The sequence below is a fragment of the Oncorhynchus mykiss genome, unplaced genomic scaffold (genome assembly GCF_057628025.1).
Source record: "Oncorhynchus mykiss isolate SJ-2025 unplaced genomic scaffold, ASM5762802v1 scaffold103, whole genome shotgun sequence".
In the NCBI taxonomy this organism is placed as follows: domain Eukaryota; kingdom Metazoa; phylum Chordata; class Actinopteri; order Salmoniformes; family Salmonidae; genus Oncorhynchus; species Oncorhynchus mykiss.
The window spans coordinates 215,001-228,924 of NW_028322102.1; positions in this window are offsets into that span (position 1 = coordinate 215,001).

The following is a 13,924-nucleotide window of genomic DNA, read 5'->3' on the forward strand; positions in this document are numbered from 1 at the left end:
GGTCTCCTTGTCTTTCCTAGCCTGTCCTGTTCTATTCATGCCCTGGTCTACTTGTCTTTCCTAGCCTGTCCTGTTCTATTCATGCCCTGGTCTCCTTGTCTTTCCTGTCCTGTTCTACTCATGCCCTGGTCTCCTTGTCTTTCCTAGCCTGTTCTGTTCTATTCATGCCCTGGTCTCCTTGTCTTTCCTAGCCTGTCCTGTTCTATTCATGCCCTGGTCTCATTGTCTTTCCAAGCCTGTCCTGTTCTATTCATGCCCTGGTCTCCTTGTCTTTCCTAGCCTGTCCTGTTCTATTCACGCCCTGGTCTCCTTGTCTTTCCTAGCCTGTCCTGTTCTATTCATGCCCTGGTCTCCTTGTCTTTCCTAGCCTGTCCTGTTCTATTCACGCCCTGGTCTCCTTGTCTTTCCTAGCCTGTCCTGTTCTATTCATGCCCTGGTCTCCTTGTCTTTCCTAGCCTGTCCTGTTCTATTCATGCCCTGGTCTCCTTGTCTTTCCTAGCCTGTCCTGTTCTATTCATGCCCTGGTTTTCTTGTCTTGTCTTTACAAGCCTGTCCTGTTCTATTCATGCCCTGGTCTCCTTGTCTTTCCAAGCCTGTCCTGTTCTATTCATGCCCTGGTCTCCTTGTCTTTCCTAGCCTTTCCTGTTCTATTCACGCCCTGGTCTCCTTGTCTTTCCTAGCCTGTCCTGTTCTATTCATGCCCTGGTCTCCTTGTCTTTCCTAGCCTGTCCTGTTCTATTCATGCCCTGGTCTCCTTGTCTTTCCTAGCCTTTCCTGTTCTATTCACGCCCTGGTCTCCTTGTCTTTCCTAGCCTGTCCTGTTCTATTCATGCCCTGGTCTCCTTGTCTTTCCTAGCCTGTCCTGTTCTATTCATGCCCTGGTCTCCTTGTCTTTCCTGTCCTGTTCTACTCATGCCCTGGTCTCCTTGTCTTTCCTAGCCTGTTCTGTTCTATTCATGCCCTGGTCTCCTTGTCTTTCCTAGCCTGTCCTGTTCTATTCATGCCCTGGTCTCATTGTCTTTCCAAGCCTGTCCTGTTCTATTCATGCCCTGGTCTCCTTGTCTTTCCTAGCCTGTCCTGTTCTATTCACGCCCTGGTCTCCTTGTCTTTCCTAGCCTGTCCTGTTCTATTCATGCCCTGGTCTCCTTGTCTTTCCTAGCCTGTCCTGTTCTATTCACGCCCTGGTCTCCTTGTCTTTCCTAGCCTGTCCTGTTCTATTCATGCCCTGGTCTCCTTGTCTTTCCTAGCCTGTCCTGTTCTATTCATGCCCTGGTCTCCTTGTCTTTCCTAGCCTGTCCTGTTCTATTCATGCCCTGGTTTTCTTGTCTTGTCTTTACAAGCCTGTCCTGTTCTATTCATGCCCTGGTCTCCTTGTCTTTCCAAGCCTGTCCTGTTCTATTCATGCCCTGGTCTCCTTGTCTTTCCTAGCCTTTCCTGTTCTATTCACGCCCTGGTCTCCTTGTCTTTCCTAGCCTGTCCTGTTCTATTCATGCCCTGGTCTCCTTGTCTTTCCTAGCCTGTCCTGTTCTATTCATGCCCTGGTCTCCTTGTCTTTCCTAGCCTTTCCTGTTCTATTCACGCCCTGGTCTCCTTGTCTTTCCTAGCCTGTCCTGTTCTATTCATGCCCTGGTCTCCTTGTCTTTCCTAGCCTGTCCTGTTCTATTCATGCCCTGGTCTCCTTGTCTTTCCTAGCCTGTCCTGTTCTATTCACGCCCTGGTCTCCTTGTCTTTCCTAGCCTGTCCTGTTCTATTCATGCCCTGGTCTTCTTGTCTTTCCTAGCCTGTCCTGTTCTATTCATGCCCTGGTTTTCTTGTCTTGTCTTTCCAAGCCTGTCCTGTTCTATTCACGCCCTGGTCTCCTTGTCTTTACTAGCCTGTCCTGTTCTATTCATGCCCTGGTCTCCTTGTCTTTCCTAGCCTGTCCTGTTCTATTCATGCCCTGGTCTCCTTGTCTTTCCTAGCCTGTCCTGTTCTATTCATGCCCTGGTCTCCTTGTCTTTCCTAGCCTGTCCTGTTCTATTCATGCCCTGGTCTCCTTGTCTTTCCCAGCCTGTCCTGTTCTATTCACGCCCTGGTCTCCTTGTCTTTCCTAGCATGTCCTGTTCTATTCACGCCCTGGTTTTCTTGTCTTTCCTAGCCTCTCCAACTTTTTCTGACAGTGACACTAACTCCTCATTGCTGCTTTGGTCCTGCCTGGCACTTCTCCAAGATATTCCCTGGTAACCTGCAGTCCTGTACTGGCGGATCTAACTGAAACAGAAGAGAGTTTTATGGTGGCCTCTGCTCTCATCTTTGGTGAGTTAGCAAAAACCACAATCGACACTTTTCTATTTCAATGTAATTTCTTACTTGTGTAGTTGTAACTCTGTACACGACGTTGGTGTTAGGGGGCGTGGAGATGATAACCAGTGGTTACTTCCTGAATTTGAGGAAGCAAGAAGACATTTGAAGGTGACAATATCAATATAACTAATCGTTTAAATTGCCTTAAACTGGCCTTCACTGTTTAGCATTTAAATGATTTCTCTATAAATATGTAAACATTACAAACAGATGTTTAGTATAACGCCCAATGCAACAACAATAACGTGTGCATAAAACATGTAATTCCATGTCGTGTACAGTAGACGTCCTTTACTCCAGGACTCTCTCTCTACTGCCACTTTAGCTGTCAGGTCGTATAAACACAACCGTGGCATCATGTCCCATGATATCTGAGGCCCTGTCACTTGGAGTTCCTTAAACCACTGGAGCGTCTCTGGCTGCCTGGTAAATAAATAACAAGGCTCTGAAATCTCAGACACCGTTTTGAGTTACGGAAACCATCCCCAAAAACATCCACCCTCTTTTTATCTACGCACTTAGAGATAACCAAGCAAGATTTGGCACAGCTGGAGAGTCAGACTCCTCGCCTTCTCTTCTTCTCTGCCCGGGTGTCTGTCTGTCTATCTATCGTTCCCCCTCTACATGGGTGAGTGCCTCTACTCCCTGGTATTGTTATACCATCTTTTCAACATTCATCCCTCCATCCCCTCTCTCTCTCTTGCTCTCAGTGGCAGGGTATGTGGTGTGGACTGCTGCTGGGGGGGTTACTGTTCCGGTGATGGCTCGGTTAGGGCATTAGGACGGTCCGGCTCCCGCTACAGGACACTGGGATCCTCTCCGTCTTCACGCTCCACCTGGCAAGGTAGGGGGGCCTGTAGAGGTACAGTAGGGGGGTGGTGATGGGGATGGGGGAGGGAGGGAAGAGGAAAGAGGGAGGCAGTGTCTCGTGGTCTCCTGGTGTGTCTGGGGAACCCTCATCCCTGCTCTAACACTCATTACTCTCCCCGAATCCCGCGGGTCCTCGGTGCTAGACACCATTCCAATGTGGAAGCGTCCCGGGTGCTAGTGCTGCTCCAGGACCAACTATAGCTACCTCCGATCCCAGGTTACAGTATTCACTTAACGAGGGACAGCCTAGTCACGGGTCCCAAGCGACACCAGGAGAGCCAAGCCAACCGCTGTGTGCCTGGGCAGTAATGGTGGGGATAACACAATCTCACTAGTTGGTTTGAAAATGTGTTGCTGTCTGAAAGAAGCAGTAAATATCATTCAAATTCTCTTTGTTTTTCCCATCTTTTACATTTGACTTTCACTTTATTTTGTGCAAGTGTGCACAAAGTTCAGAGAACGTACACACTATATATTCCACAAAAGGACTCGAGTTTAAAATAATGGTCTCTTGACACAATTTCCATTTAGAGTTCTATCATTATAATATAATGCCAGACATGCTATAATGTTACTATTGTTTTTACTAACCTAGTTTTCTAGGAACTAAATTAAAGAATAAAATAATGCCAGGCATGCTATAATATATATATTTTTTTTAACTAACCTATTTTCCTACGAACTAAATTAATTGTGCCACTTGAGTATAAAGATGTGTATTTTTAATGGCTTGTCTGTTTTGTTTACTGGACCTTAATATAGTGATATCATGTAGAGTATTTTCGCCTGCCTTTTAGCACAAAGCCACATGCTGATCCACATGAACCAGGTGGTGCTTTTCAAAATGCCTGATCCTTAACAGAAAAGCAGGACGTGTGAAGAAAATGTGACAATAAATTCACTCTATGGGACATGTTCACTTCAGATGGGAAGGGCAGAGCCAGAGATAAATACCAGAAAAAAAATGTTCCTATTGGTTTGTGAGATGACTCAAAATATAACACTCAAATAATATTTAACATCCAAACGAGTGACGTTTTTGTAAATGTTCATTTTAACAGAGGCAGAAGAGGAGGTTGGAGGTGTGGGACAGAGATGTTTCAGCATAATATGATTACAATCAATACGAGTATGGACACAAAACGTTGTCAGTTAAACATGTCTTTTTAAACATCACAAACAAGGGTTTTTGCTGAAGAAAGGAGGTCAAAACCAAGTAGAAGCATCAGTGTGAATAAAGACACGTTGATGAGGAGAAAATCCATCTTGCTTTATGTCAACAACAAAGTCATTCTCAACAAGAGGTCATTTTATCAATAAACATTTTTAATACACTTTTTTTATGGGAGGGGCATATGGGAGGGGCATATCTATCCATGGGCGTGAAAACACATACAAAAAAAGGAATTTGTGGATGATAAAATCAGTATCCGTTCTAAACACGCCTCTTATATATCCTGTCATCTGAGTCTGGGTTCTAAACACGCCCTCTTATATATCCTGTCATCTGAGTCTGGGTTCTAAACACGCCCTCTTATATATCCTGTCATCTGAGTCTGGGTTCTAAACACGCCCTCTTATAGATCCTGTCATCTGAGTCTGGGTTCTATATACGTCTCTTATATATCCTGTCATCTGAGTCTGGGTTCTAAACACACCTCTTATATATCCTGTTATCCAGTCTGGGTTCTAAACACGCCCTCTTATATATCCTGTCATCTGAGTCTGGGTTCTAAACACGCCCTCTTATATATCCTGTCATCTGAGTCTGGGTTCTATATACGTCTCTTATATATCCTGTTATCCAGTCTGGGTTCTATATACGTCTCTTATATATCCTGTTATCCAGTCTGGGTTCTATATACGTCTCTTATATATCCTGTTATCCAGTCTGGGTTCTAAACACGTCTCTTATATATCCTGTTATCCAGTCTGGGTTCTATATACGTCTCTTATATATCCTGTTATCCAGTCTGGGTTCTAAACACGTCCCTTATATATCCTGTTATCCAGTCTGGGTTCTATATACGTCTCTTATATATCCTGTTATCCAGTCTGGGTTCTATATACGTCTCTTATATATCCTGTTATCCAGTCTGGGTTCTATATACGTCTCTTATATATCCTGTTATCCAGTCTGGGTTCTAAACACGTCTCTAATATATCCTGTTATCCAGTCTGGGTTCTATATACGTCTCTTATATATCCTGTTATCCAGTCTGGGTTCTAAACACGTCTCTAATATATCCTGTTATCCAGTCTGGGTTCTATATACGTCTCTTATATATCCTGTTATCCAGTCTGGGTTCTAAACACGTCTCTTATATATCCTGTTATCCAGTCTGGGTTCTATATACGTCTCTTATATATTCTGTTATCCAGTCTGGGTTCTATATACGTCTCTTATATATCCTGTTATCCAGTCTGGGTTCTATATACGTCTCTTATATATCCTGTTATCCAGTCTGGGTTCTATACATGTCTCTTATTTATCCTGTTATCCAGTCTGGGTTCTATATACGTCTCTTATATATCCTGTTATCCAGTCTGGGTTCTATATACGTCTCTTATATATCCTGTTATCCAGTCTGGGTTCTATATACGTCTCTTATATATCCTGTTATCCAGTCTGGGTTCTATATACGTCTCTTATATATCCTGTTATCCAGTCTGGGTTCTATATACGTCTCTTATATATCCTGTTATCCAGTCTGGGTTCTATATACGTCTCTTATATATCCTGTTATCCAGTCTGGGTTCTATATACGTCTCTTATATATCCTGTTATCCAGTCTGGGTTCTAAACACGTCTCTAATATATCCTGTTATCCAGTCTGGGTTCTATATACGTCTCTTATATATCCTGTTATCCAGTCTGGGTTCTATATACGTCTCTTATATATCCTGTCATCTGAGTCTGGGTTCTATATACGTCTCTTATATATCCTGTTATCCAGTCTGGGTTCTATATACGTCTCTTATATATCCTGTTATCCAGTCTGGGTTCTATATACGTCTCTTATATATCCTGTTATCCAGTCTGGGTTCTATATACGTCTCTTATATATCCTGTTATCCAGTCTGGGTTCTATATACGTCGCTTATATATCCTGTTATCCAGTCTGGGTTCTATATACGTCTCTTATATATCCTGTTATCCAGTCTGGGTTCTATATACGTCTCTTATATATCCTGTTATCCAGTCTGGGTTCTATATACGTCTCTTATATATCCTGTTATCCAGTCTGGGTTCTATATACGTCTCTTATATATCCTGTTATCCAGTCTGGGTTCTATATACGTCTCTTATATATCCTGTTATCCAGTCTGGGTTCTATATACGTCTCTTATATATCCTGTTATCCAGTCTGGGTACAAGCAGATGAACGTGAAATACATAAATGCTGCTGTCATTAAATACCTTCTTTTTTTTTATTTTTTAAAAGCGTTCTTTCTCTGCTAAATAAGTCATAGTCACGGTCTGCAAAACATATCCACAACACGTAGCACTTGGGTTTCTCTCACAGTGAGGAAGCGTGGATCCGTCTTGACTCCCTGCTTGGGAGGATCTCACCCTTTACAACACCGCCAATATACGACAAGGTCGCTACCATCTTCAGCCGAACGCATTTAAAAAAAAAAAATATATATTTTTTAGAGAAGTCTCTTTAAAAGGGCAGCGTGGCTAGACTGGCCGTCGCATGAAGGAGACACGGACATGAGGTCATCAATAGATCACGATAGAAATCATTAAGACAGCTGGTACTGGCTGGCCACGTCAACAACAACAACTAAAATATATTTGCCACATGCTCTGAACACTAATTTTTTGTTTTAACTGATATTAATAAATAAAGGATTGCAGTTCATCCTGCTGTTATTGAAACGCATCTCAGACATGAAAAGGAATCATTGTTTTATTTGATCACATATTAGAGACTGTTGCAGTGAAGATTTGTACAGTACAGTCTCTACCAGTCTCTCTCTACAGTCTCTGTACCAATGAGTTAAAAGATACTGTATGACTTGTCATGTTATCATTGTCGGTTGTTTCATTCAATATAGAGGGGGTGGGGGTGGGGGGGGGGGGGGGGGGGTGAAAGCAACAGTACCTTCCAGTTTAATGCACAAAAACCACTTACACACAAGTGACAGACCACATTACCCCCATTTCACTTCCATTAACTGTGGTTTCTGGATGTCTGCCGACAATGGGGAGACAGCCCCTCTTCTGAGGTCCGGGGATGTTTCTTGAAGGGACGTGGGATTTCTGATCCTTGTCTGTCCTGTTCATTTCCAGGACAGCAGTAAGAGGAAGAGGAACAGAGAGATAGGTCAGTGAGTCCCAGATTGTTTTTTTCTTTGGGTAATGTATTGATGGCCAATCTGGCCTCCATGGTCATCTTTACTACTATGAGTCCAGAACATGCAGAATTAAAGAGTAGCCTACATTTTGCTATTTCTTAACCAGAGGGGTTAAATATGGATGAGGGACCAGGGAGGTATTCAGAGCTAACACACACACACACACACACACGCACACGCAAACGCACACACGCACACATACTAAAGAAGAGAGAAACAGAGACAGAGAGAGACAGAGAGAGAGAAAGTAGAGGAGACTGTTCTATGTTGATAGCTTGTTGATGGAGGAAGAAAGCAGAGGAGACCGTTCTGTGTTGATAGCTTGTTGAGGGAGGGAGAAAGTAGAGGAGACCATTCTGGATCCTGTGTTGATAGCTTGTTGAGGGAGGGAGAAAGCAGAGGAGACCGTTCTGGATCCTGTGTTTATAGCTTGTTGAGGGAGGGAGAAAGCAGAGGAGACCGTTCTGTGTTTATAGCTTGTTGATGGAGGGAGAAAGCAGAGGAGACCGTTCTGGGTTTATAGCTTGTTGATGGAGGGAGAAAGCAGAGGAGACCATTCTGTGTTTATAGCTTGTTGAGGGAGGGAGAAAGCAGAGGAGACTGTTCTGTGTTTATAGCTTGTTGAGGGAGGGAGAAAGCAGAGGAGACCGTTCTGTGTTTATAGCTTGTTGAGGGAGGGAGAAAGCAGAGGAGACCGTTCTGTGTTTATAGCTTGTTGATGGAGGGATAAAGCAGAGGAGACCGTTCTGTGTTTATAGCTTGTTGATGGAGGGAGAAAGCAGAGGAGACCGTTCTGTGTTTATAGCTTGTTGAGGGAGGGAGAAAGCAGAGGAGACCGTTCTGTGTTTATAGCTTGTTGAGGGAGGAAGAAAGCAGAGGAGACCGTTCTGTGTTTATAGCTTGTTGAGGGAGGGAGAAAGCAGAGGAGACCGTTCTGTGTTTACAGCTTGTTGATTGAGGGAGAAAGCAGAGGAGACCGTTCTGTGTTTATAGCTTGTTGATGGAGGGAGAAAGCAGAGGAGACCGTTCTGTGTTTATAGCTTGTTGATGGAGGGAGAAAGCAGAGGAGACCGTTCTGTGTTTATAGCTTGTTGAGGGAGGGAGAAAGTAGAGGAGACCGTTCTGTGTTCATAGCTTGTTGAGGGAGGGAGAAAGCAGAGGAGACCGTTCTGTGTTTATAGCTTGTTGATGGAGGGAGAAAGCAGAGGAGACCGTTCTGTGTTTATAGCTTGTTGATGGAGGGAGAAAGCAGAGGAGACCGTTCTGTGTTTATAGCTTGTTGATGGAGGGAGAAAGCAGAGGAGACCGTTCTGTGTTTATAGCTTGTTGATGGAGGGAGAAAGCAGAGGAGACCGTTCTGTGTTTATAGCTTGTTGATGGAGGGAGAAAGCAGAGGAGACCGTTTTGTGTTTATAGCTTGTTGATGGAGGGAGAAAGCAGAGGAGACCGTTCTGTGTTTATAGCTTGTTGATGGAGGGAGAAAGCAGAGGAGACCGTTCTGTGTTTATAGCTTGTTGAGGGAGGGAGAAAGCAGAGGAGACCGTTCTGTGTTTATAGCTTGTTGCTGGAGGGAGAAAGTAGAGGAGACCGTTCTGTGTTTATAGCTTGTTGATGGAGGGAGAAAGCAGAGGAGACCGTTCTGTGTTTATAGCTTGTTGATGGAGGGAGAAAGCAGAGGAGACCGTTCTGTGTTTATAGCTTGTTGAGGGAGGAAGAAAGCAGAGGAGACCGTTCTGTGTTTATAGCTTGTTGATGGAGGGAGAAAGCAGAGGAGACCGTTCTGTGTTGATAGCTTGTTGATGGAGGGAGAAAGTAGAGGAGACCGTTCTGTGTTTATAGCTTGTTGATGGAGGGAGAAAGTAGAGGAGACCGTTCTGTGTTTATAGCTTGTTGATGGAGGGAGAAAGCAGAGGAGACCGTTCTGTGTTTATAGCTTGTTGATGGAGGGAGAAAGCAGAGGAGACCGTTCTGTGTTTATAGCTTGTTGTGTCTTTGAAACATTTTTGTAACGTGTGTGTCACACCTTCAGTCCAACGGGAGGCTCTCTATAAAACACTGTGACACCGGTGGATGTAACACCTGGCAAACTGAGGAGTTTCAACTAAACAAAAGGTGCACAGCTGTGGAATGGTGGCAAGTGAAAATGTCCCACTTGGACTCCCTTGGAGAAAAAACAACGACACAATTACTTTTATGAGACAGTGGTGAAAATTCACAATTAGTTTTACGAGACAGCGGTGAAAATTCACAATTACTTTTACGAGACAGTGGTGAAAAATCACAATTACTTCGCTGATACTGTGGTGAAAATTCACAATTACTTTTTCGAGACAGTGGTGAAAATTCACAATTACTTTTATGAGACAATGGTGAAAAATCACAATTACTTCGCTGATACTGTGGTGAAAATTCACAATTACTTTTATGAGACAGTGGTGAAAAATCACAATTACTTCGCTGATACTGTGGTGAAAATTCACAATTACTTTTTCGAGACAGTGGTGAAAAATCACAATTACTTCGCTGATACTACGGTGAAAATTCCCAATTACTTCCATGATACTGTGGTGAAAATTCCCAGTTACTTCAATGATACTGCGGTGAAAATTCCCAATTACTTCCGTGATACTGCGGTGAAAATTCCCAATTACTTCCGTGATACTGCGGTGAAAACCAAAATTTCTCCAATGGCTTTCTGTATATGTAGGCTTATAGGTGTATCCCGTTACACCCATGATAGTCAGTGGAGCCGCCGTAATGAACGATAGACTCAGAACACACAGAGGGACCCGGTGTGCATAGTCATAGCTAAAGACGGTGGGCCGTTGAGATAGAGCGAAACCCTTTCATTCATCTCCCCGTTCAACAGAGGATAGGGCATAAGAGCATCCTGCAGTCTGTTTGTACGTGGCCCCCCGAGCAGCTGAAGTCAGTCTTATGTACTATTTGTTGAAGGATTCAACACGGGAATTTTTGTGAGTAAACCTATTTCACTTAGAGCTCACATGATCAGTTCCAGGATCTTTCTCACTTGACTTGTATGTATTTTTTCCACTCAATGAATTGTGTTTTCTAGTCAATGAATCACAAGGGTGGAAAAAATAAAAAAAAGAGAAAGAAGTTTATTCTCTATTACGTAAACAGACACCAAAAGGTTGGGGTTCCTCCCCTGTGCCAGGCAAGTGATCTGTTTTCCCATCCTCATAGAAGGCATTACCCAGCATGCACTATAAGATATCATTATATCAAAATCATGTATCAGGTCATTGTTTTCTAAATGATTCAGCGTATTAGTAGATAAGCATGAATATTAGATACTATATAATCCATCAGAATAACAGGATCCTTGTTTTGAACCTTTTTGTTGTTGTTGTGAAAGCAAACCTCGTTGTTGGCGGGTACGGGTGTCTGGTACTCTCCTCTACTGCAGCGATCAGAGCTATACTTAACATGATTAAAATATAATACATATTACAATAAACTCTAATCATCAGTGACACCAAAGGTAAGATCTATCCCATCCCTTTTTAAAAAATAAAATAAATCTAACAGCGCCTCACTACTTCATAAATGTTGTATTAGGAGTCCCTTCTGCCTCGTCCGTTTCCATCTTTGTTTCGACTGTTTTCCCAGAACAGTTTTTGGTTGTCGTGGCGATACTGTGACAGGGCGAAGAGCTCACATCAATCACATCTCCTAAAAGTAGTCCAGCTGAATCCTGCCACAGTAAAGGGGCCAGAGAGCTTGTCCCATCCCTCCCTCCCTCCCTCCCTCCCTCCCTCCCTCCCTCCCTCCCTCCCTCCCTCCCTCCCTCCCTCCCTCCCTCCCTCCCTCCCTCCCTCCCTCCCTCCCTCCTCTCCCTCCCTCCCTCCCTCCCTCCCTCCCTCCCTCCCTCCCTCCCTCCCTCCCTCCTCTCCCTCCCTCCCTCCTCTCCCTCCCTCCTCTCCCTCCCCAGAGATGGCCTGGCTGTAGAAGCTTTCTACAGATAACAGCCCAGCTCAGTCACTTGAAGTAATCCTTTAGTGACTAAAATGACTGGAATGACAAAATATGGGACTGTGATTTACACTTTTGGACGTCAATAAAACTAGATACCCTGAGTGTTCGAGTGAAGGGACAGACATGGGGAGGAACTGTTTTTTTAGAAAAAGGGGAGAAAAAAAAGAACAAGAAAGAAAGCTGGTACGACCACCACCCTCACCACAGGAAGGAGAGAGGTGCACGCAGCCGAGCCCTCGGAATGGAAATCTTAGCAAGCGTGAAAACTGCTGCTTTCCATTGTGCTGGACATAGTGTCTATTCTCTTCCTGGGTCACGGAATGCCTTTTGCTGCTACTCTAACCGGATTGGGCAGCGTGCTATCTGCTCTACTCTTAATTCATTTAAGACCCTCTCCCTCCCCTCCCTCCCTAAAATCTCCCCAGGATCCTAATGGACCCGTGTTTTAGTTCAACATACCTGAAGACACATGTGTTCTAAGAGAATCTTGTCTGAAAAGGAAATCTAGCAGAATGGTTTTTTTTTGTTGTTGATATTTCAGAGCAAGTGCTTCTTAGAGCTCAGCTTTTTTGCTGTTGTTGCCAGCGGTGTGTGGAGCATGTGGATGTGTGGATAGTGTGGATGTGTGGAGCATGTGGATGTGTGGATAGTGTGGATGTGTGGAGCATGTGGATGTGTGGATAGTGTGGATGTGTGGATAGTGTGGATGTGGAGCAGGGTACTCTCTGCAAACAGAGTAAATAGGAGTTGACTCTTGACTCTTCTGTAATCAAAAAACAGCGTGAATCAACTGCTGGTGTCTCTTTTCTATAATTTAACCTTTATTTAACCCGGCAAGTCAGTTAAGAACAAATTCTTATTTACAATGACGGCCTAGGAACAGTGGGTTAACTGGTCTAGGAACAGTGGGGTTAACTGGTCTAGGAACAGTGGGTTTAACTGGTCTAGGAACAGTGGGGTTAACTGGTCTAGGAACAGTGGGGTTAACTGGTCTAGGAACAGTGGGTTTAACTGGTCTAGGAACAGTGGGTTAACTGGTCTAGGAACAGTGGGTTTAACTGGTCTAGGAACAGTGGGGTTAACTGGTCTAGGAACAGTGGGTTTAACTGGTCTAGGAACAGTGGGTTAACTGGTCTAGGAACAGTGGGTTTAACTGGTCTAGGAACAGTGGGTTAACTGGCCTAGGAACAGTGGGTTAACTGGTCTAGGAACAGTGGGTTAACTGGTCTAGGAACAGTGGGTTTAACTGGTCTAGGAACAGTGGGTTTAACTGGTCTAGGAACAGTGGGTTAACTGGTCTAGGAACAGTGGGTTAACTGGTCTAGGAACAGTGGGTTAACTGGTCTAGGAACAGTGGGTTTAACTGCCTTGTTCAGGGACAGAACGACAGATTTGTACCTTGTCAGCTCGGGGATTTGAACTAGGCTACCCTTCCGTTATGACTGCCACATGTACTGTATCAGACCATCACAAATAAACGGACTCTACACCTCAATTAAAACGGATTGTAATGTTTCTCATGTGCTTGATATTAATAGATTGCACTTGTTTAACTTAAGAGGAAAAGTTAGCAAGTGTAGGTCTAATATATCTAAAAGTAGTTTATAATAAAAGAAAGAAATGTGTAAAATGAAAGACACATATGTCCCTGTGTAGGTTTTAATTAAGGTCTCTATTGCCCTAAATAAACAGAGAATATATCCTCACATATGTCCCTGTGTAGGTTTTAATTAAGGTCTCTATTGCTCTAAATAAACAGAGAACATATCCTCACATATGTCCCTGTGTAGGTATTAATGAAGGTCTCCATGGCCCTAAATAAACAGAGAACATATCCTCACATATGTCCCTGTGTAGGTATTAATGAAGGTCTCCATTGCCCTAAATAAACAGAGAACATATCCTCACATATGTCCCTGTGTAGGTATTAATGAAGGTCTCCATGGCCCTAAATAAACAGAGAACATATCCTCACATATGTCCCTGTGTAGGTATTAATGAAGGTCTCCATGGCCCTAAATAAACAGAGAACATATCCTCACATATGTCCCTGTGTAGGTATTAATGAAGGTCTCTATTGCTCTAAATAAACAGAGAACATATCCTCACATATGTCCCTGTGTAGGTATTAATGAAGGTCTCCATGGCCCTAAATAAACAGAGAACATATCCTCACATATGTCCCTGTGTAGGTATTAATGAAGGTCTCCATTGCCCTGAATAAACAGAGAACATATCCTCACACATGTCCCTGTGAAGGTATTAATGAAGGTCTCCATTGCCCTAAATAAACAGAGAACATATCCTCACATATGTCCCTGTGTAGGTATTAATGAAGGTCTCCATG